Source organism: Molossus molossus, unplaced genomic scaffold (genome assembly GCF_014108415.1).
Source record: "Molossus molossus isolate mMolMol1 unplaced genomic scaffold, mMolMol1.p scaffold_m16_p_6, whole genome shotgun sequence".
In the NCBI taxonomy this organism is placed as follows: Eukaryota; Metazoa; Chordata; class Mammalia; order Chiroptera; family Molossidae; genus Molossus; species Molossus molossus.
The window spans coordinates 30,245,365-30,266,940 of record NW_023425399.1 but is presented as its reverse complement, the minus strand read 5'-3'; positions in this window follow the sequence as shown (position 1 = coordinate 30,266,940).

Sequence of the window (21,576 nt, the reverse complement as noted above, 5' to 3'; positions counted from 1 at the left end):
ATTTTCAGATGTTGTTCCAACCACACATCGCATTTGATCATGGCATATGATCTTTTCAATGTATTGCTGGATTCAGTTTACTAACATTTTGTTGAGGATTTTAGCATCTATGTTCATCAGGGACATTAGCTTATAATTTTGTGTCTTTGCAGTGTCTTTATTTGGTTTTGGAATTAAGATAATGCTGACTTCATAAAATTAGATGGTGTGTTTTTAGTTCTCTTAAATTTTTTGGAATAATTTGAGAAGAATGGGTATTAGTTCTTCATTGAATGTTTAGTAAAATTTACCTGTGATGCTCTGCAGTCCAGCATTTTTATTTGTTGGGCATCTTTTTTTTTGCTTCATTTTCACTAGTTGTAATCTGTCTATTCAGATTCCCTGATTCTTCCTGATTCAGTTTTTTTTTTTTTTATGAATTTTCATTTATTTTTTTGTTGCAGATATTTTACCTTTTTACCCCATTGGCACCCCCCATCCCACCCCACCTACGCCCTGTCCCCAGCTTAGTTGTCCATGTCCATTGGTCATGCATACATGCATATAAGTTCTGAGGTTTATCTCTTCCCACACCCCCACCCCCCATCCCCTCTTCTGAGGGATGTCAGTCTGTGCCCTACTTCCATGTTTCTGGGTCTACTGTATTCCTCAGACTGTTATGTTCATTATATTCCGTATATAAGTGAGATCATGTGGTATTTGTCTTTTTCTGCTTGGCTTCTTTCACTTAGGATAATACTTTCCAGGTCCCTCCATGTCGTCTCAAAGGATAAGAGATCTTTCTTACTTACCGCTGCATAGTACTCCATTGTGTATATGTACCACAGCTTTGTTATCCATTCGTCTACTGGTGGACACTTGGGCTGTTTCCAGATCTCAGCTATTGTAAATAGTGCTGCTATGAACATGGGGGTACATATATTCTTCCTGATTGGTGTTTCAGGCTTCTTAGGGTATATTCCCAGCAGTGGGATCACTGGGTCAAATGGAAGTTCAATTTTTAATTTTTTGAGGTAGCACCATATTGTTTTCCATAGCGGCTGCACCAGTCTGCATTCCCACCAGCAGTGTATTAGAGTCCCCTTTTCTCCACACCCTCGCCAGCACTTGTTGTTTGATGATTTGTTGATGGCGGCCATTCTGACAGGTGTGAGGTGATACCTTATTGTTGTTTTAATTTGCATCTCTCTGATGATTAGTGATGTTGAGCATTTCTTCATATGACTTTTGGCCATTTGTATGTCCTGTTTGGAGAGGTGTCTATTCAGCTCCTCTGCCCATTTATTAATTGGGTTCTTTGTCTTCCTTTTGTGGAGTTGTATGAGCACTCTATATATATTGGAAATTAACTCCTTATCTGATACATCATTGGCAATGATGTTCTCCCATACAATGGGTTGCCTTTCCATTTTGATGATTGTTTCTTTTGCTGTGCAGAAGCTTTTTAGTTTGATGTAGCCCCATGTGTTCATTTTCTCCTTTATTTCTGTTGCCTTAGGTGATGTATCAGTGAAAATTCTGCTCCGTATGATGTCCGAAATTTTGTTGCCTACATTTTCTTCTAGAATTTTTATGGATTCACGGGTCTTTTATCCATTTTGAGTTTATTTTTGTGTATGGTGTACGTTGATGGTTTAGTTTCATTTTTTTGCATGTAGCTGTCCAATTTTCCCAACACCATTTATTAAAGAGGCTGTTTTTACTCCACTGTATGCTCTTGCCACCTTTGTCAAACATTAATTGAGCATATTGCCTTGGGTCCATTTCTGGGTTTTCAGTTCTGTTCCACTGGTCTATCTGCCTGTTCTTGTGCCAGTACCAGGCTGTTTTGATTACAGTCGCTTTGTAGTATAACCTGATATCTGGTATTGTAATCCCACCTACTTTGTCCTTCTTTTTCAAGGTTGCTGTGGCTATTTGGGGTCTTTTTTGGTTCCATGTGAACTTTTGAAATATTTGTTCTAGTTCTATGAAATATGTCGTTGGTATTTTGATGGGGATTGCATTGAATCTATAGATTGCTTTGGGTAGTATGGACATTTTAATGATGTTAATTCTTCCAATCCATGAACAAGGTATGTGCTTCCACTTTTTTTTATATCTTCCTCTATTTCTTTTTTCAATGACCTGTAGTTTTCTGCAAATAGGTCCTTTACTTCTTTGGTTAAGTTTATCCCTAGGTATCATAATTTTTTTGCACGATGGTAAATGGGATTGTTTTTTCAGTTTCTCTTTCTGTGAGTTCATCATTGGTGTACAAAAATGCCGTCGATTTCTTTACGTTAATTTTGTATCCTGCTACTTTGCCAAATTCATTTATTAAGTCTAGTAGATTTTTGATGGAGTCTTTAGGGTTTTCTATGTATAATATCATGTCATCTGCAAATAATGACAGTTTCACTTCCTCATTTCCAATTTGGATCCCTTTTATTTTTTCTTCATGTCTGATTGCTGTGGCTAAGACTTCCAGTACAATGTTAAATAAGAGTGGTGAAAGTGGACATCCCTGTCTTGTTCCTGTTCTTAATGGAAATGTTTTTAGTTTCTGTCCATTGAGTATGATGTTGGCTGTAGGTCTTTCATTTATGGCCTTTATTATGTCGAGATATGATCCCTCTATTCCTACATTGCTGAACGTTTTTATCAGAAATGGATGCTGGATTTTGTCGAATGCTTTTTCAGCATCTATTGATATGATCATGTGGTTTTTATTCTTCATTTTGTTTATGTGGTGTATCACGTTTATTGATTTGCGAATATTGTACCAGCCTTGCATCCCTGGAATGAATCCCACTTGGTCATGGTGGATAATTTTTTTGATGTATTTCTGGATCCGATTTGCTAATATTTTGTTCAGGATTTTGGCGTCTATGTTCATCAGGGATATTGGCCTGCAGTTTTCTTTCTTTGTAGTGTCTTTTTCTGGTTTTGGAATTAGAATTAAGCTGGCTTCATAGAACGTGTTTGGAAGTCTTCCTTCTTCTTGAATTTTTTGAAATAGTTTGAAAAGAATGGGTGTTAGCTCTTCTTTGAATGTTTGGTAAAACTCCCCCGTGAAGCCATCTGGGCCTGGGCTTTTGTTTGCTGGGAGAGTCTTGATTACCTCTTCAATTTCTTTAGTTGTTATTGGTCTGTTCAAGTTTTCTATCTCTTCCTGGTTCAGTTTTGGGAGACTGTGTGTTTCTAGAAATTTGTCCATTTCGCTTAGATTGTTGAATTTGTTGCCATATAGTTGTTCATAGTAGTTGTTAACGAACTTTTGTATTTCCGTGGTGTTGGTTGTTACTTTTCCTCTTTCATTTCTGATTTTGTGTATTTGGGTTCTCTCTTTTTGTTTCTTGGTGAGTCTGGCTAAGGGTCCATCAATCTTGTTTATCTTTTCGAAAAACCAGCTCTTTGTTTCATTTTTCCTTTGAATTGTTTTTTGTTTTTTGTTTTTGGTCTCTATGTTGTTTATTTCTGCTCTGATCTTTACTATTTTCTTCCTTCTACTTGCTCTGGGGTTTTCTTTTTGTTTGCTTTCTAATTCTTTAAGTTGTGAGGTTAGAAAGTCAATTAGAAATTTTTCTTGTTTCTTGAGATAGGCCTGTAGTGCTATGAACTTCCCTCTCAGAAGTGCTTTCATTGCATCCCATAGATTTCGTGTTGTTTGTCTTCATTTTCATTTGTTTCCAGCAATTTTTTAATTTCTTCCTTGATCTCCTCGGTGACCCATTCATTGTTTAATAACATGCTATTTAGCCTCCATGTGTTCAAATGTCTTTGCATGTTCTTGTTGCAATTGATTTCTAGTTTCATGCCATTGTGATCTGAGAAGATGCTTGATATGATTTCAATCTTCTTGAACTTGTAGAGATTTAGTTTGTGCTCTAACATGTGGTCTATCTGTGAGAATGTCCCATGTGCACTTGAGAAGAATGTGTATTCTGTAGTTTTGGGGTGTAATTCTCTGTAGATATCTATTAAATCCATGTGGTCTAGTGCTTCATTTAGAGTCTCTGTTTCCTTGCTAATTTTTTGCCTAGAGGATCTATCCAGTGCTGTCAATGGGGTGTTGAAGTCCCCTGCTATGATTGTATTGTTGTCGATTTCTCCTTGGAAGTCCTCCAGAAGATTTTAAATATATTTTGGTGCTCCTATATTGGGTGCATATATGTTTATCAAGGTTATATCTTCCTGTTGGATAGATCCTTTCAATATTATATAGTGGCCTTTGTCTCTAGTTATGATCTTCATTTTGAAATCTATTTTATCAGATATGAGAATTGCTATCCCAGCTTTTTTTTGCTTTCCATTTGCTTGGAAAATTTTTTTCCATCCCTTCACTTTCAACCTATGTGAGTCTTTTGTTGAGAGGTGGGTCTCTTGTAAACAACATATAGATGAGTCATGCTTTCTTATCCAATCAGCTACTCTGTGTCTCTTTATGGGAGCATTCAATCCATTTACGTTTAAGGTGATTATTGATATGTACTTATTTATTGCCATTGTTGTTTAGTGTGGTTTTATTTTTCTTCCCATTTCTACTGCTAATTACAGCAGTCCTTTTAACATTTCTTGCAGTGCTGGTTTGGTGCTAATGTATTCCCCTAGCCTTTTTTTTTTTGTCTGGGAAGCTCTTTATTTGATCTTCTATTTTGAATGATAGCCTTGCTGGGTAGAGTAGTCTTGGATTCAGATTCTTGTTTTTCATGACTTTGATTACTTCACGCCATTCTCTTCTGGCCTGTAGTGTTTCTTGTGAGAAGTCAGCTGAGAGCCTTATGGGGTTCCCTTTGTAGGTAACCTGTTGCTTATCTCTTGCTGCTTTTAGGATTCTCTCTTTGTCTTTTATTTGTGGCATTTTAATTACTATGTGTCTTGGTGTGGGCCTGTTTGGGTTCTTCTTACTTGGGACTCTCTGTGCTTCTTGAACTTGAATGCCTTCTTCCTTCACCAAATTAGGAAAGTTTTCTGTCACTATTTCTTTGAATATATTCTCTAACCCTTGCTCATTTTCTTCTTCTTCGGGGACTCCTATGATGCGAATATTATTACGTTTCCAGTTGTCCCATAGTTCTCTTAAGCTGTCTTCCTGTTTTTTAATAGTTTTTTTCTTTTGTTTTTCTGATTGGTTGATTTTTTCTACCCTGTCTTCTAATTCACTGATCTGGTCCTCAGCTTCCTCTACTCTGTCTTTTAAACCTTCCAATGTGTTTTTCATTTGTGATATGTCATTTTTTATCTCTTCTTGTTGGTTTTTAATTTCCAATTGGCTTATTTTCAGTGTCTCTATGTCCTTACTCATGCTGTTGAGCTTCCTCAAGATCATGGCTCTGAATTCTAGCTCTGTTAACATGCCTAATTGCTCCACATTGATCTCATCTTCGGTGGAGGTCTCTTGCTCTTTCATTTGGCTTCTGTTTTTGTGTTTCACCATTTTGGCTATCACTGTGGGCTTTGGAGCCTGTCAAGTTCTCCCTGTGGGTGTTGGTGTTCTGCTGTTTGTGGCTCCCTCTCCTGTGTTTAGATGAGCGAGGGAGGACCCATGTTGAACACCACTGTCAAGTCTTACTTTCCTGGTTAAAGTTGCCAGCCCAGGAGAGGTACTGTTATCCTCTAGCTTTTTGCCTGGAGGCTAGCAGTCCAGGTTACTTGATGAGTTTTGGGTTGTCAGTTGATTGAAAAACTCCCTCTGGTGCTCAGCCAAGGGGCTTTCACGAGGGTGGGGCAGATGCTGGTTGTTAATTAGCCTCAATTAGCACTTCAATGGCCCACAGGGTGGGGTTGGATCTCTGAGGGAGGGGCTGCTGCCTCTCCTCAGATCCCTGGGAAGGAGCAATGTGGACACCGTCCTGAGTGTCTGCACTCAGCCAAAGCTCTGAGCGCCCTCCAGATCCCGAGTGTCCTCACACAGCTCCAGTCCAGTCTGCCCTCCCTCTGCCGGAGCTCAAGGTGAGTGGCTGTGGCTGTTTTAGCTTCTGTCCCGGCTCTGTGCTGTGGATCCACCTGGGATTGTGACCCAAGGGCGCTGCTCCCAGCTAAGGCCGCTGCCCAGCTGCTGACAGTGGGTTCCCAGCCCCCACTCGCGCCTTCGCAAGCCTACCGGGATGGAGTCAGTGTCCCTCATTGTATGGTCCTCGCAAGCTGCTTTTCTGTTGGTTTTTCCCGTCGATTTGTCTGTGTTATAGTTGTAATTCCAGTTTGGTTCTGGGAGATGGTCTGTGTAGCTTCCGTTCACTCCACCGCCATTTTTCCTCCCCGATTCAGTTTTGGAGGATTGTATATTTCAAGGATTTTATCCATTTTTTCTAGATTGTCTAATTTTTTGGCATATAATTGTTCATAATATTTTCTTACAATCCTTTGTATTTCCGTGGTGTCTATTGTTATTTTTCATCTTTCATTTATGATTTTATTTATTTGGCTTCTTTTTTTTCTTTTTCTTGAGTCTGAATAAAGGTTTATCAATCTTGTTTATCTTTTCAAAGAACCAGCAGCTCTTGGTTTCATTGATCTTTTGTACTTTTTCTATACTTTATTTTATTTATATGTGCTCTGATCTTTATTATTTCCTTTCTGCTACTCACTTTGGACTTTTTTGTTGTTGTTTTTCCAGTTTCTCTAAGTGTAAAGTTAGATTGCTTATTTGAGTTTTGTTCTAGTTTCCTGAGGTAGGCCTGTAATGCTTTGAATTTCCCTTTAAGATTACTCTCACTGTATCCCTATATATCAGCTTTGAAACAGAAATAATTAACACTAGATGTGGGAGTTAGGAAAGTTAAATCACAGTCAGAGATTTCCTTAAGGTCCTCTACCAATCAACAACGAAAAGAACGAACGAACGAAAGAAAGAAAGAAAGAAAGAAAGAAAGAAAGAAAGAAAGAAAGAAATTAAGAAAGAAAGAAATTAAGGAAGGAAGGAAGGAAGGAAGGAAGGAAGGAAGGAAGGAAGGAAGGAAGGAAGGAAGGAAGGAAGGGAGGGAGGGGAGAAAAAAAAATTTCCTAAGAGATTTGCTAGTATCCTAGTGGGGAGAGATTAAGAGTGGGCTATGCCTGGCTACTTTGCCAGGCATATATGAACTCCACTAGTAACTACACAAATAACGTTAAACCCTGCAATTCCATCTTTCTCAACTAGTTGTTTTGTGGTGGTAAGAAATCTTGTGACAGAGGAACAATCAGATATATAGTGCCATGACGACATTTCAGGCACTTCTCTGGTCTCTGAGGTATGTCAACAACAAGAGGGCCAATACCAATCTAATGGAAAACAGTGGCTGGAACAGTTCCATTTCTCTCGGCTGGGCCACCCTCTACCTCCTGTGAATGATCCATGTCTAAACAGTAATAGATCATAGAAACATTTAATTATTAATGTGAACCCCTGATTTTCTTCTGTAGACTTATACAATTTCAATACATGAGCTTAGTGTCCCTCTAAAATTTTATAAACTCTCAATTTCTTGGGTACTCTCACTCTTGGACAAATGAGCTCATAATTTAATTAGGTGATAAGTAACTTAGCAGGTCTTATTTTGTAATGACAGTTCCCCTTACAGTTTTAAAAGATAGATGTAATAATTCCTATCATATTCTGAAATTGAAAATTAATTTCCTAGGGAATAATTTAAATTCAAAGGAAAGAAATCTTCAGAGCAATCAAAATGCTTGTTCTCAAAAACCTCTACCCCAGTGCTTATTTCATTAAAGAATCACTCAGTCACTCATTTGGAACCCTGAGTCTTACAAGGAATAAATTGACACTAAATTATTTTATGAACGTTATTGAGTTTTCTGGTTTAATATTTGTAATTTTACTTTGTTTCAAAGGCATATGATTTGGTTGCATACTAGAGTGAGTATGCAGTAGGATTAATCCAACATAAAGAACAATATTGTAGAAAACCAAATGATTCTTAATTGCTTTTCTACCTAGCTAGAGTTAACATGAAGATAAAAGGCACTGATTAGAGAGCCAATCCCATATCATATCTCTGTCCTGGCTATGCTATGTTTTTCCCATACATATGTTCCCAAACCCGTTGAGAAATGGGTTTACTCACAGTTTCATCATTAAGCAGAGTCCTCCATTGTTTTTGTTATAAAGATACTTCTTTACTTCAAAACCTTATGCATCGGTACTTCTATTCTTTAGAATAAAATTGCTAGAGGAATTAAAACCACAGCATTGCATCATTATGAGGAATAACACAAGAAAAAGAGGGTGACCTTGTTAATCACTCTTCAAGGGTCTAATTAGACATGAGTGTCTAGTGACATAAATGATAACAATATGGCATGCTGCTCCACCTGGTTCATGCTTATTTTTGTCTCTTTGAAATTTCAGAAGATTTAGGAATCAAAATAAAATGTAGTGGATAATGCAAGATAAACACACTATATGAGGAAGGAAAATTACTTAGGATGTACCAGATTTTATTCGAGTCCAGGTTCTTAGGAGTGACTATTTGTAGGATGCACTAACTGGTACATTTAGAATAAAATGAGAAGTCTTAAAGACATTGAGCCAACCTTAATTCTTGGATTAAAATCCTTGATATAAGCATTTTCCTTATTTTCACTATTAGAGTGTAAAATTGTCCCACAAAACCTTTTTCTTTTCTTTTCAAGGATATCCCACACTATCATCTGAATTAAAACATATGAAATTTTGTAAATTCAACATAGCCATAACTATTTCTTATATGGTTTTAATGAAGAAATGATGCTAAAACATAGTGCTTGTCATCTCAGAGATCTGTATGTACTTGTACTAGGCTTTAATTTTATTTCTCTACTAGATTTTTGTTGCTAATGCTAAAGAGAAAAACATTAATTTTATATAATGGTCGTATGGGCAGAAAACATGATTTACAATTATTGCTGAATCACTTATATAGCTTGGTTATCATGAGAGAAGCCAATCAATTCAATTCTTATTTACCTCCTCTTGTGATATTCCTCATCAAAAATCCTGCCCTGGATTTAGGTGTTCATAAAAGAGGGACCCCACCCTACCTGACCAGTCTCATTTTGTGTTCTACTTGCATCCTTGGCTCCAGACAAACTTGACAACTTGAATCCAATGTGCCATGTTCTCAATTATCCTGGGGTTTAGCACCCGTTGCTTTATTATCTGTGCTGTTGATGATTTCTCCTCAGCTTTCCCCATCTACCTTCTGCTGCCTGTTTTTGGATTTGTCATCTGACTTCACTCTCCTTAGCCCTCACTCGAGTCCCTTACTTTTTTCCTTTGTCCTGCTCCAATTATAACACTTACAGTGGCCTTGCCTACCCACCCTATACTCCAAGAACAGCAAACCTCTTAAAAGCAAACCATGATGAGTCAGCTTCATACCTTCAACCCTTTCAATATGTACAGCACAAGGCAAATCCGCAAAGATATTCACTGGATGAGTGGAAATCTTGGAAAGAATGTAAGGTCCTGTACTGTTGTGCTCTACTTTATTATAAAAATGGAGCTTCTGACCTATCATTGCTTTGTTTTGCTAGTAATATTTATCAATTTTAAGGGCACTTTATTTCTAGTAAATAATTGTGTGCTAATGGAGAAAAATAAAACTTTCCCAATATCAACAGGAGTGACAATGTTAATAAATAAAATAAGAATTCCCCTTGAATACATTTTCTTTAAATTTCATAATTACCTTAGATGATAAAGAAATAAAGCATAATAGTGTTCTGCCCAATGTTATATGGTGAGTTTAGCACAAACAGTAAAATGCTTGCCTTCCCCACTCTATGTCAGACCGATCAGGTCTCATTCATCTTGTGGTCCCAATATTTACATGTGTCTCGGGGAGAGTTGCACTATTTCAATATCCATTTCTCGGTCTTAGCAAAGACCATGGTGTGTCTGCTTCATATCTTCAACCCTTATAATACTCTCAGCACAAAGTAAATTCTCAAAGATATTTGCTTGTTGAGAAGAAGTCATGAAGCAGTATTAGTCAGCCAGTAAAAGCTAGATTGACTTTCTAAGTCTTTATCATGCTGAGACTTGGCTTAGGTTGCCAAGTTTAAGCTTGGTTCCTCTTGCTAGACGAGTTTTACTATTGTGTGACTGGAGACCACTGGGTCATTTCCACCTCTGCTATGGGCATTGCTTAAAACAGGACCTCACCTCACCATCTCCCAGTAAAGAAGAGCCACAGGATTTGTTAAGTGAATGACTGCCGAGCTTCCAAGGTCATTGCTAATGTTCTCACAGTTGATCTTCTTCTCTTGGAATTATACTTTAAAGGGAATAATTCCCTAAGGACTCAATCCTGTTCATTTAATTGGTTCTAATTTGTGCTCCCCTTGATCCTTATCCTATAAGAAAATTTAAACTCAGGCTAAAATGCACCTCTCCCTATAGAATGGACAGTAGAAAGGGTTGCCATATATGAAGGAGGAGGGCAGCTGGTTGTAGAAGGTAAGTCCATTTCCAGCTACCTAATTTAGGTTTGATAATTTCCCTTTCCTGTCTTGCTTTGGAATGTAGGACCCCTCCAGGCATCTCATGTTTGAGAGATATAGTCTGACCTCTTTGGGCGCCATAGGTAGGCAATCTTAAATCTTGTCATCCCAGAACCATTCCATTGTTAGAAATTAACCAAATCAATTGAACATATGACAACAAAGTGTCATTTTAAATACAAGAAGCTGCCCTTGCTTGAACATTTGGTTTGAATGTGAAAACAAACAGAGCCTTGCTCCATATGCAGAAACAACTATAAATTTGTAGGAATATGTTTGAATATTGGTGGAAATCAATATTAAGGATATTTCACATTCAGTTTGGTATGGATTAATCTAAATTCTGAATAGGCTAGGGAAGAGGTAGAAAAAAGTGATGTTTGTTTTGGTTTATTTTGTTTTCCTTTGTTTTATACACTATATGAAGTTTGGGAACTGGAAGTCTTACAATTATACATGATATATTAACCCCTATTTCATCCCATCTACTAAAAATAAAACTATGAATGATAGTAGGAAAAAGAGTTCAAAGCTAATCTTTTACATATATTCAAGGTGGAACACAACTATACTTCGTGTGATGAGTGGTGATCGACAGATTGAAATACAGGGTAGAATGTTTGTTTGGTAGCATCATTTGAAATCATTTAAACCATATGTTAGTAAAAACAACTGCAGGTAAGTGCATTTATAGCACAGAGCATATAATTATTTAAATTCCAAGGACCAAATTATTCCTGTTATAACCCAGATCTTTGTTTGGGTCTTCAAGCACCTTGACATCTAGATGATAATTTGAATCTCTTGGCCTATGAAAACTCAAGACCCCTAATGCCCTAAGATTGCTGTGATTTATAAAGGCCTTACATTTGATGGGGGGGGGAGGGGGCTCCAGTTTTAACATCAACCTCTTTCATCTATGGATCCTTCAGCAGGTTTGAAAGTGATCATCAGCATATGATGAGCCTAGTTATTCTTTGGCATTTATCCAGATGACAGGGCCAGAGATACATCAGTTCTTACCTAGAGAGCACACTGTTTTCACTGCCTATTTCATAATATAGAGAGGTAATTTCACTCTCTAAATGGCCAATTGTATTAAGAGGAGCACTGTCAGAGAAATGCTAATAGTGAAAGGTCAGGGTCTCCAGTGATAACCTTCTATTTATAGCTTGTCTTAACCCCTATCATTAGTCTCCCTCATCTAATAAACTGCTTCTATTGAAATTCATTACAGCAACTTTATCCACCTGGTTCTTATTTGCAGCTATGTTGTGTGAAAAATAAATCCATATTCTATCCACAAGAATTTGTTCCTTGGGGACACCTGTCATTCCTTAAAGGTACTAATTGGGGCTGTAGCCCCAATTTTGTTTCTTTTTAAGAAATGACAGGTTGTAACATTCATACCTCCTGGGAAAATTAAAGCATGTGTCTTTCTAGTGGTAATAATTCAGTTAGTGGTCTTTTAACTGGTTACTTGTAACAACAGAACTGTTGCATCAAAAGTGTAATCCTGACATATAAACATAGCAGTAGAGTGACAAATATTTTGGAAACACAGTGGGGACTCCAATACTTTATGTATTTAACACCCTTCTTGTTCCCTTTTGTTGCTCTGCATATTCTCGAGTATAGTATACTACAAAGAAATCAGTTGTAAATCAACAGGCCTAAACTAAAGAGAACTCAGGAAAAGAGTTCAAACACATGCTTGGATTTGACAAGAGTCACAAAAAGGTGACCACCATTCATCACTAACATGTTTTCTCTTATTTACATACAGTCCACAGTGTTTTCATACCTTGCCACACTTGTGCAGATTTAAGAATGACTTAAGAGATGAATACACAGTAACTGTTGTGGCTGTTTTCATCCTGGCTCAGCATCCCTACTCTCCACTGCAGAGTCCAAGGTTGCTTATCTACTACTCTCGCTTGCATCATGAGTTACCACATGCCTTTACTCCAAACGAAGAGTTCATCTCTAGACACACTTCCTTCCTTTCATGTATTAGGTCCCACACTCTTCCCTTGGGGAAAGACCCTATTAAATGGGTGCAGCAAGACTGTGTTCCCTATTTCTTAAGCCTTAAGAAGTTTTCAGTACAATCACTGTCTTCCACTTTCTATGACTAAACTAGTTTTCTACCCCCAACCCTACTGACTTTTCCCATTCTTATTTAAATACAAATCTTAGTTTTTATTCTGTAAGCATCTCGGTTTGACTCCACTGTCATTTCCAAATCCCAACCAAGGAGATTACATATATATATATTCATAAACACACACATACATACACACACACACACACACACACATATATATATATATATCTCATGTATCTATATGAGATATAGATCTCATATATCTATATCTATATATCTGAGTTTCTGATGAAAGCCAGACCTGGAAGGCCATTGTATTGGGTTCCTTCAATCCTGGTTTTAATCACATAGCATCTCAACCCCTGAAATGCAGCTGGGCTAGGACATCCCAGATCATAAGCTTAGGGAAGATAATCAAGGTATCTTTGAAATAGATACTTATCTCCTAACTTAAAGATGGTAGAAGATGTGATTTTCAAGGGGTTGGAACTAGGAGGAAGTTACACAGGCAAAACAGCATTACTAAAACAAGGGTGAGATGAATTTGACTTGGCATTACATTTTTCATGCATCTCCCTTTCCTGGCAATTCATTTCTTGTGAACACCTGATACCCTGTCAGACTTTTACAATAATCAGGATACCCACAGAGCTTTAGTTTCAAATGAGAGAGACATGTGTCTGCAGACCAATATCACACTGCAACTTTATGGATGAATTTCCTGCATCTCAGGCCTGTGGCTCTAAGACAGAATTTGTTCTTTTAATGAGTTCCAGTCCCAACATAATCACAGTCACAGTCTTAGTATAATTAGTATAATGATGCAATTCTTTTTCTGCTTGCTTTATAAACCTCATAGCAGGCCTTGTGTTTGAATGACATGCAAACTGCTTGAGGGGTAAGATAGAAGGGCCCCTAGGCTCCTAGGAAACTAATTATCAAAGTTTGGCACAGTTGAACAAAGTAAATTTGTCTATCCAAAATAAAGTCCTCCAGTTAATGGACCAAGCCAGGTGTCTTCAACATCATCACTTCCTACATGATACTCCCCTTGAACTCCCAGGGGCAGCGTAATGGGCATGTGGACACTACTTGTGGGCATGAAGGTACAGGTAAACAACTAGGTTCACTAGTCCACTATAAATGTACCTGTTTTGTTAGAGTCTGTTATCATCAGAATATAATGGAAAGCCCAAATGCCACAATGATAGGTATTCAAAATTAACTTCAAGTTAAGAGAAGGACAAAGTTTGGACAAGACTTGTTATTTGTCTAGAGTAGGAATGGAAGGACCCTTTCCCATGGAAGTGTGGGCTAATTCTATGCTTTGGAAAAGGCCTCACACTAAAAAGATGTAACTGCATTGTTTATGATTAGCCCCTGTACCCATCAGGTCACTGATCCAAATAGACCATGTGGTAAAGATGATGGTGAACTCATGGAAAAGAGATCATTTTGAAATTGCTTTCCAAATTATAATATTTTCAAGTACAGTCCAATAATCTAGAGTTAAAAGTAAATGCCTGGCCAGTGTGGCTCTGTGGATTGAGCATCATCCCAAGGACTGGGGGGTCCTGGTTTGATTTCTGGTCAGGGCATATACCCGGTTTGCAGGCTCAATGCCCAGTAGGTGATGTGCATGAGATAGCCAATTGATGTTTCTCACTCACATTGATGTTTCTATCTCTCTCTCCCTTCCTCTCTCTATAAAAACTCAGTAAAAACATATTTTTTTTTAAAAAAGTAAGGTCTTGCCCTGGCCAGTTTGGCTCAGCGGTTAGAGCGTCGGCCTGCGGTCCAGAGATACCCGGGTTCGGTTCCCGCTAAGGGCACATACTTCAGTTGCAGTTTGTCCCCGGCCCTGGTTGGTCGTGCAGGTGGCAGCCACTCGATGTGTCCCTTCACGTCGATGTTTCTCTCTCTCTCTCCCTTCCTCTCTCTCCCTCTCACTCTATCTGTATAAAAAATAAAAAAAGTAAGGTCTCTGTAACTGACCTATCCCTCTGTCAGAGGCAGTAGGTAAATGCATAGGCGTACTCCACTCTTGTGGAATGTCTTCAATTCTCCCAGTTCTTCTAGAAGCTCAGGAGAGTGAGCATTCTCCAGAATGAACTGAGTTTATATGCATACAGCTTCTTCTTTAACCAACATATCAAGCAGGAAACCAAAATGCTATGTATTCAGTGGCACCCAAGAACCACAAGGTGGCCATAAAAGCATGGATTGAAGAAATAGAAGTGTATATATTTGTTGCATAAATAAATGGGGTCACAGGACAGCAGTTTGTATCTCTGAAGACAAAATGAATGATCAGGGCAGAAAATCTACCTTTGCCTCAAAAAAAGTGGCAAAGCCAAAGTCCTAATGAAGATGGTGATAGTGAGTCATAGGTCCAGAGGGAGATCCAGAAGCAGGTTAAATGCAATTCAATTTACAAAGACAAGTTCAGAACAGATTTCCGAAATGCAACATGTATGCTGAAGATACTCACTTTGATATTTCTGGATAAGAAACCCCATTGAGCTAAATAGATGTTTGGTAGATTTTGGTTGAACCTTATGATATTGCCAATATTTGAATTTGTAAATGAATCAATTTTCAGGTAATTTCATAGGGTACATTTCTAGAACTTGAATCAAGTTTCTTCTTTGTTGATAAATGAGCTGTTCTAGAGACAGACATCACAAAAGGGGTATATGTAATATGCACTTAAGCAAAATTCCTTAGTAGGAATAGTTTTTGATTGTTAATAATTTGTCATCAGATCCCTTTGAAAACTACCTCCACTTGAAAAATGAGGAAACAGCAGTCTAGGAGGCTAGGGTGAGTGGGATGGACTTCAGCCGATACCTCTATTGCTGTTTCTCTAAGGGAGGGCCACTCTCCTTGTGCCCAGTGTCAGCCAAGCCATGCCATCACCACCTGACCTAAGACCAGTTTGAAGGCATCATCTCCTCCTATCCTTTGCTAATTTTCCATATATATAATGCTACACAATCTGGCAGCCAAAGGCATCATGGACTCACCTGGGACCAATGTCTGCCACCGACAAACATGTTTCTGAAAACCGTATATTCTTTCTCCCTATTGTTTTAAGTGAAGCTGGTGGTGGGACCCTCCTCTTCCCTGGTTAGCCATCCTTGATTCTATGCCACAAAAGAGAGAAAGCTATTGTTGCCTTAGCCTCGTTGTTCTCAAAGTATTGTATATATTTTTTTCCCATTGAAGTCATCATGGTTGCCTTGGGATATATTAACACAGCAAAGATGGGAGAAAAGCGACTCACAAAACTTAAAACTTATATAAATCAAATATTCAAGGTCACACAGTTGTATCATGTCCAGATTTCTGAATCCCTCATGGGCTGTTTCCATTTTTTAACCTCCTTAGACATTTCAAGAACACCGGAGATATCCCTATGTGGGTAGTAGAAGATTTCAACGATTATTCTATCCCATGCCCCATGCCTATGTTCAAATGTCAGTTCTTCAATGTTCTTATAAAGCAGAGACCTTTATAAAGGTCTCTTATAAAGCATTACTGGTAATGCTTTTTTTTCTTTCAGTTTTCTTGATCGGTGTGCTAGAGCCGGCTTGTACAGGCTCACAAGAGACAATTCTGCACATGCTTTCCCAACTTGAACAAAATGTTGACATTAGCCATGGTAGAAATGTTTAAAATGAAAACTGGAAAATGCTACAAATACGGGTTTTGTTGTTTTGTTTTTTTCTTTAATTTTCTTTTTTTTTTTCTTATTGAATTTTAGAGAGAGAGGAAGGGAGAGGGAGAGAGAGATAGAAACATCAATGAGAGAGAATATCAATTGCCTTGTCCTGCATGCCCCCCACTAGGGATTTGGCCCACAACCTGAGCATGTGCCCTGACCAAGAATCGAACAGGTTACCTCTTGGTGTATGGTTGATGCTCAACCACTGAGCCACGTGGCCAGGCTTTAATTTTCTTAATAACAGTGTTATTGAGATATTATTTGGAGAGAGCCAAATTTATCATCAGCACAAACCTCTTTCTTTCCCATCAAAAAATAAAAGCAAGCCTCCTTGTTCCAGAAGAATTTGCTGAAAGGTTAGAATGAAGCTCTACCTTGTGATACCTTCAACAATGTAATTATTTAAATCAAAGTGAGACAGATGTACTTGGGGTATCTTCTCTAGGCTTACACCTGTTAACACCCCAATGAAAACAGCTGCCAGAAGTGTTGCCTGTATTTACCATTCACATTTCCCTTTTATCAGTGAGAAAAACAAGGTTATTATAGACTCTCCAATTGCAACCAATCCATCAGATAAATGAAGACGTTTGAGTGAGCCCTGGTGAAGCCAACAGAAAAACCACTCCATAGCCCATATAAACTTGACAAGTAGTAGATCCTTGTTTTAATGCACCAACTTTCGGAGAGGTTTGTCACATATCAGTGGATAACTGATAGGGCATCTCTCCATTCCACAGATTTACAACCAGATTATGAACAATTCCCTGGATGTTTTCTTTAGCTTTGGGGCATCTCACATTTTTATGGAGCTCATGTTTGGGAAGATTCAGTCATAGGATGAAGGGGGAAATACATTTTTAAAAACTCATAATAGGGCCCAGAACATGTAATGAAGTCCAATGTGGGAAAGCCAACTAATTAAACAGGGAAGCATTAAAAAGAAACACACACAGTTACAACTGGCTACCAGTTCTCTGAGTGAGTTCTTACATATTCCCAAAGATAAGAGAAACCTCCAGAGATCAGACTAGAAGGAATACATTTCCTAGCCCTTTTATGCTGCCAAGTCACTACAGTTGTTAATAAAAGTCTCTCTCAGCCTATTTTTGCACCTTTCCTGAGAGCCTTGGAGTACCTAAGAGCTTCCATATGACTTCAAAGGAGACCTGTTTCATAATAACCTACAAAACTAAGCTTACAAAAGAGATAGAGCCCAGAACAAGAGACTTAACTAGTGTAAATAGAAGATGCTGCCTGGAACCATTGAACAAGGCTAACATCCATAACAAGTATCTCTTGGATGTGTGTTGCTGCTTTATGCATGGAAAATACACAGAAGAGCATGACTGTCCACACTTGACAGGCCATTCCAGGAGAGGCCACCTTGCCAGCAAGGACTCCCTCGGTAACAACCTACACTTAAATCTCCACATGTGTGGGTCCATCTCAAGATGTCGCATCAGTCCTTCTCAAACATATATTTGTAGTGTGCTATTTACTTCGACAGCATGCTCTAATTGAAGACATTGGCATTGAATAAAAAATATAAAGGACCAACAAATCCCTTTTAGTACTGAGCAAATCCTTAATGGTAGAAAAGAAACCAACCCAGAATTTATAACTCTGATCATATGCTGCTTTCTGGGGGATTATACATTATTAAAGCTTATTGAAAAAGCACAATTGGGTTTTTCCTTCTTCACTTAGCCTGTTTTCTCTTTGCACTTCTTTTAGCAGAGCCTATAAAATGGGCCTGAGCAGGTTCCCATTAGCTGTGGTCAGTTTTAATTTCTGGTTCTCATGCACAAAGCTGATGTGTGTAGGTTCCCATCGTGGAAAGCAAATGCCACAAAACCATTCTTGCCATTGCTTAATTAAAACAAAAAATGCAGCCTGCAATTTACCCAGCAACATTTAAGACAATCATTTACATCATGGGGGTAAATTTCTTCATTACACAGTGCTTTGTCCTCAAAGGACATTTGCCAACATCTTACAAAAATTCTCATGTAACAAGAAAGGTGGTGACATATTTCAGACTTTTTTTTCCTTCTAGCCCAACTAAAACTGGAATATGGCCTGTCTCAACGTTTGTGGTAAAAACAGAGAAGAGACAAGCTTCTCAGTATTCAAATTCCAGAATCCATGCCTTTTATTCAGAGCTAACATAAATTGAGAGAGTATGGTACCCAAACCCTGTTTTGCTGGCCAGCAGTACATAGAAAGCAAGTTAAGAGGAAATCTAGCTCCTCTCTGAACAAATCAGAACTCTTTCAGGTTCAAGAAAGAGAAACTTAACTCAGCCTGGCTTTTAAAATGGTGAGGGGGAATTGGCTCATATAACCAAAAGGCCATGGGGTAGATCAGATTTTCAGGTATGTCTGCATCCATCAAGAAAAAAAATTTCCTGTCTGCTGCTTGGCACTGTTTTCTCGAGTGCTGGCTTTGTTTTCAAAAGGACTCTTCTTGTGTCATAGAAAAGAAGAGGAACAGTACAGTACCAGCTTACATTTCATACACTAAAGAATCTCAAAGCAAGAAAGTATTTCTCATTTAATGATTCCAGGAAAAGGCCTACGTCGGTCATTGGTCTGGCGTGGTCAGATTTGCATCTATAATCAGTCATCAAAGCCAGGGGATAGAACACTCTGATGTGCCAGGCTTTGGTTTTGTCTTAGTTCAGGTTCCCCCAGAAGTAGATTGTGAGCCAAGGATTTCAGGGAAAACAATTTATTGGATGTGCAAGGAACACAGGTAGGTGACAGGGAAGTCAGCAAATCCAGCGATGTTACATCAGATACCAGGGAGAGATCACAGCTAATGTTGCAGAAATATTCCCTTGAATAAACAAATACATATGAATTAGCCATGTCAAGGAGTGAGGTGCTTGGGGTATATCTGAGATATTTATATCCCTATGTCCACTAGTTATTAGGTAAGGGCTACCTCCAGGGGAGGTTTTCCCCCCAGGAACTTTCCACCTGCCTTGTGCATGAGCAAAGTTGGTTTCATTGACATAAAAGCAATCCTCTAACAATTGTGTTTGCTGGCTGTTTGAAGCCAGAATTATAGGCATGGAGATGAAGAGGGGATCTAAAGGCATATGGGCAGACCACCAACAGAGTCTGCGATAGGTTATGTCCCCATCCCTTGTGGAGAGGATGAAGAAATTAGTGTGCTAACCTCACTCAAACCACATTTAATGAGAGTGGAGGAGAGTTGAAGCTCACAAAGAACAGTGAGGGTGTGGTTCCCAAAGAAGAGGGGGAAACAATCTTTGATAAGCAAAAATAAGAGATGTTCACTTGATGAAGTGACCCCTGAATTTTACTCTCTCAAAATATATCTGGCCATGTAGACACTATTGCCATGTGGTGAGTGGGAGATTAAGAAATAGAAACTGAGTTTAATCCTGACATGGATATGAACCATTATTCTTAGCACTTGTGCTGAGTTCTTGAAAGAGTATCCAGTGTCATCAAGGTCATAAATATGGGGCTGGTGCACTCAAACTTCCATTCCTCTGGCAATCCTTGGTAAAAAAAAATACATGTTCTGTATTTTTCTGCAACACATGGAGTCTAAGAAGTATTATTGAAGACAGAACAAATGTGATTGGTGCCTTCTGGGATAAAATAATTAAAAGAGTATGGAAAAGGCATAAAGATCCTATCTACAAGAGTCTACAGAAAGAACCCTGTTGGCCAAAAAGAACGTGACTATGAGATGATTCTAATCCCTTTGTTTTGCTTTTGCTGTCATCATCGTTACTTGGTGATGAACGTATTTGGTGCTTGGCAGTTTATTCTTTTTTAAAAAATTGTGTGTTGCCAACAGCTCTTCCAAATGAGGATCATTGCCCAAGGAGCACTGTTTAAGCAGCAGTGAGACATTTGCAACCAAGCAGGCATTAACGAAGTCTGGGGTAATTTCTACTGTGGTGAGCAGAATAATGCCAAACCTGCTAGCTGTCTGGATTTCTGGCTGCCTAATAAACCTTTCCTTTGTGTAGCTTGTGAATGTTGGCTCATGATCTTCTTACATCAGACTGGCTCTGAAGGGGCTCACTAAAATTGACCCCAACATCGCCACATCCTAACCTCAAATAAATGAGTTGGACTTTTCATCATCTATCAGTGGAGAGAATTGTTTAGTAATGCTCAGGTAACATGCACCTATTCCTTTACTGTGTTTGTGGGTACACAGGTTTGTTTGTTGCTTTTGTCTCTTATGCTTTAAAAAATCGGGGGAGGGGGCTTTATATGTTTCTGGACTCCTAAAATCTGTTGGAAATGCAAAGATGTTCCAGTAGCAGAGTCTCAACTAAATTTCACTTCTCAGGCTCTGTCAACTCACTTTCTGACTCAAAATATCAGCTGAGGTCTACATAAACACCACTACTAACCTTGATACCTGTCCCTGACTAATTTTTCTTAGTAAACAGAATGTACTTTATCTCTACTTTTTTAGCCGGGAAGGAAACTGAATAAACAGCATTCTATACTCTTTCTTTCTATTGCCCACAAATGCTCTGAGATTGGAATAAAACTATGGAGTGAAATGACCTCTGTGATATTTATAGGGGAAAATTCTATCTACAAAACACAACTTCCTTTGTGATAAGAACCTGGGATGGTGAGGTAGGAAAATACACATTGCAAATATTCGTGTACTTATGACTGCAGATGTCTATGATGAAAAAAGGGGAAACAAAGGAGAAGTCATTTAGTGGTAACCCCGATGAAGTGTATATTTAGACTCCTCCAAGGGAACAGTTCTCTTCAATGAAAGACTCAAGACCTTTAGCAGAAACATTTGGCTTATTGGTCATAACACTAGCCTTCTATTAGTGGTGATTTACCTTACACAGTGACAAACTATGACATCATCTTTTGACTCTTTTTGTGTGTGTGGTTTTGGAGATGCTCAGAATTGGTTAAAGACTCAGCAGAGCCTTACATCCAAGGGAATGTGGTTAGCTCCATGCAACAGAGAGGATCCTTAAAATGTAGAATCTGTTGCTCTTCCACCAAAGATCTGTTTCCCCCTTAAGCAGTGGTTTCTTGGATAAGTAAAATGTGCTAGAACTCAATGGTAGATTCCCTCAGGAGAAGCCAACAGGAAAATGTCTGAATCCAAAAAGGTGCCTAATAACGGCCAGTTCTAGGCAAAGAAAAAAGGGAAAGAAAAACCCCTCCCTTAAGCCATTCCAAACTTGGCTTGGGGAGAATATGGAAAAGGGGAAAGAAAATGTTTGGGTGTTTTTCTTCTTTTT